This window comes from Sturnus vulgaris, chromosome 30 (assembly GCF_052056855.1).
Source record: "Sturnus vulgaris isolate bStuVul1 chromosome 30, bStuVul1.hap1, whole genome shotgun sequence".
NCBI lineage: Eukaryota > Metazoa > Chordata > Aves > Passeriformes > Sturnidae > Sturnus > Sturnus vulgaris.
In genome coordinates this window covers 5,483,270-5,486,703 of record NC_142272.1, presented here as the reverse complement: position 1 = coordinate 5,486,703, position 3,434 = coordinate 5,483,270, and positions in this window count along the sequence as shown.

Sequence of the window (3,434 nt, the reverse complement as noted above, 5' to 3'; positions counted from 1 at the left end):
GTGGCACAGGGTGTGACCTACTGCCCTCTCGCCAGCACCTGGGACTTGTGTACAAACTCGGGGTTGGAAAAGAATCCACTGGTGCTGGAAGAGGGCAGCAGAAGCCCTAGGGAGGCCCAAGCATGACATGCAAAAGAAAACCCCACCCAGAGGTGGAGAAAACTCTTCTCCCTGCCTGCATGGCCTCCAAAAAATGTTAATAAGCCAAGGCAGACAAGGGGAGAGTAGCAGTTCAAGCTCTTCCTTGCCTGCACACCAAACTGAGCAGTGCATGGGTCTGACCCCCCTCTCTGCTACCCCCATGGGGTTTTTGTCAGCCTGGCTGCCTCAGCTCCAGCCCAGCCCAGGGCAGAGTGGGTGATGAAGGCTGTCAGCAGGGCTGGGAGCTGGCACCCCTCACACCCCCACCCAAATCAACTTGGCTCGAGCATTGATCCCATCCCGGCTGCAATAGGGGGAAGCTCCGGTGCTACAACCAGGCTGGGCCATGAGATGCTCCAGAGCATCCCCTGGGAGGGCTCATGTGAAAACTGCGTGTAGGCTGTGTCCTGGAGGAAGGTACCAGAGCCAAAGTCGATCAGTTTCAGCTCCCCAGTGGCCAGGTCGAGCAGGATGTTCTCTGCTTTGATGTCCCTGAGCAGGACCCCGCAGCTGGTGCAGTGCACAGCCTCCAGCACCTGCTGGAACAGCTCCTGCACCTCCTGCTCCCACAGCAATCTCCACTCTGCCTGCAAACCCGAGAGGTCCTGGCACGGCTCCGGACGCTCCAGCACCAACAAGAAGCTGTTGGGCAGCTCAACCCAACCCACTCCAGGAGCTGAATGACTCCAGCACACCCAGAGGACACCTTGGCCAGCAGCACGATCTCCAGGGGCACGATCTCAGTGGGGCTGGGGCCGTGCCAGGGCTCTGGGACCCCTCAGCCAGCCCGGGATGCTCTGCATCAGGGATGCAGCACTCAGCCCACGCCCGCTCTCCCAGCAGCGAACCCAGCCGGTACCGCTCCTTCAGGCCCTGCTGCGCCTTCCCTGCCGGCGAGACGCGGCTGTCAGCGCTCGGCCCGGGGCCAGGAACGGCCCCCGAGCCCCCCTCAGCCGCCCCGGGCCGGGCAGCCCCAGGCGTTCGCTCTGTGGAACGGGACAGCGGCGGCTCGGGGCCGGCGGCCGCGCTGCCGAGCGGCGGAGCTCGGGCCGGGGCAGCCGCAGCGCAGGCGGCGGGAGCGGCCGCGCCGCGTGTGTCCTCCACGGGCCCCGGGAGGAGCCGGGGCCGGGGCCGGGGCCGGGACAGGCGGAGCCAAAGGGAGGCGATGCCGTCCCAGCCCCAGGCACTGATGCCCGCCCAGCAGCGGCACCGCCAGCACGGGCAGAGCCGGGCGGAGGCGAGACCGCGGCGGGACGGGCGGGGACGGGGACGGGGCTGGGGCTGGGGACGGAGACGGGGAGGGGGACGGGGAGGGGGAAAGGGAGGGGGACGGGACGGGGCAGCCCCTCCCAAGGCCGGGAGCATGGCCCGGCCCGGAATAAGGAGATGGACGCCGGGGAGGTGGCAGGTGGCAGGTGGCAGGGGTAGAGCACCAAACGAAGAGCGCGAGAGGCTGTGGGACAGCGGGAGAAGGAGATGAGGACCAAGAGAAGAGACACAGCGGGTCTGTGGAATCGCTGCTCTTCTGCCGCTGCCGAAGTGCCGTAAGCCTTTGTCCGCGTGTCTGTGTGTCCCTTCCTCCTGTGTCCGTTCCCCGGGTATCCATTCCCAGTGTGTCCGTTCCCCGTGTGTCCGTTCCCCGTGTATCCATTCCCAGTTCCGCCCCTTGTGCCCCACAGGCAAGCCCCTCTCCCCTCGGGGCAGCACGGGTCGCTCTGCTCCGGGGCCGAAGCAGAGTCACGGAACATCTCTTCCTCCTGCACCCACGCCAAACCCACCGTCCTGTTTAGCTTCTTCTTCACTAGATTCGAACTTCTATTTCTGGCAATCTTGCAACTTGCCCCTCGTGCTCGCATGCCCCGGGCCCCATCCCGCCCGCCCACCCCGCTCTGCGGTCTGTTCCTCACAAGCAAGCAAAGCGCTGTCCGGACTCTCCCCTGGAGCAGAGGAAAGTGCTGAATGAGGAGCCTGGCAGCGCCAGGCAGAGCCAGCCCCGTGGGAGGGCAGAGCAGCACATGAGGAGTGAGAAATGCAGCCCCTGCAGGGCAGCGCTGCTCCCCGGCCGCTCGGGGTGGGCAGCGGCAGCAGAGGGGCCACACCCGGCTCGGTGCCCTCGTCCCCAGGGCTGTTCCTGTTTTCTTGTCCGGTTCCAGGAGAAAATCGGAGACTGCCGAAAGGAGGATTAAAATAAAAGAGTGAAACTGCTATTTTTGCCCAGTTTGGATGCCAATCCGATATAGCAGCTCAGCTCTCAGCTGCCTGCCTCCTCCCTGCCAATGCAGCACTTTCAGCCTGGAGCAAAGGCCCTCTCTGCAAAGAAACTGCTGGCTGCTTTATTTCTCCTGCTGTTCATCGGCACAGCTAGAAAAGCAAACTAGTTTGGATACTGAGTCTGTCAAAACAGGTGAACTTTGCCATGTTAAGTCAAGACACAGAGCCTTGACCCCTGCACAATGTCCTAGGAATCACCTTTGTTGTTGCTGTGTATTGTCCCTGCTGAGGGTGAAATACTGTGGGAGCACATGCCCTGTCTCTAGAACCCATAGCCGACCAAAGCACTGTGCTCTAAAATCTGGAATTTACAGGTTTCTGGTGTGTCCAGCATTGCTTTCAATGCCAAACAGGGAGAAGGCAAAATGTGTGTAGCTAATGATACTGTAGAGTGTATAAAACTTGCTAGGTCGTAGGTGTTTGAGGTAAGATCAGCTTGGAATGACTGTGATGTAGAAACAGTGCAACACAGAAAAAGGGAGTATATAAGGAAAGGAATTAATAGTATATGTGAATATCTTGAGTTGTCTCTTTCCATTTTCATTTCACTTCTGGAAAGTTCTGCTTCTCGAGAATTTTCTTCACAGTGATGTTTGCTCTTTCCAAGAACTTTTCCTGGAGAACGAGGTCGAGCTCCTGTCACAAGATGTGCCACCAACTGCAGCTTCTCTTGGCTTTCCACACTGTGAGGGCAGCACAATTTCCACAACAAAGCAGGATAAATGTCTTGAGAACTTGACAACTTGTTCTTTCTTTTCCTTTTCGGCTGGGGAGTTGTGCCATGGGTAAGGTTTTCATTGTTACTGTTCTAACCTAAGAAAACAGGAGGTGCTACCAGGAATTGTTAGGGAACGCAACCCTGACTGAATGCAGAGAAAGAATCTCCAGAGCCTGCAGCCAGAAGTGGAGAGTTGTGTCATAATCATTCCAACAGCCCCATGCACATCTTGAAAGTGATCTAGAAGATGAAAATGGGCTGACAGAGGGAGTTGGTTTCTGTGTTCAGTTTAGCTGATACTACA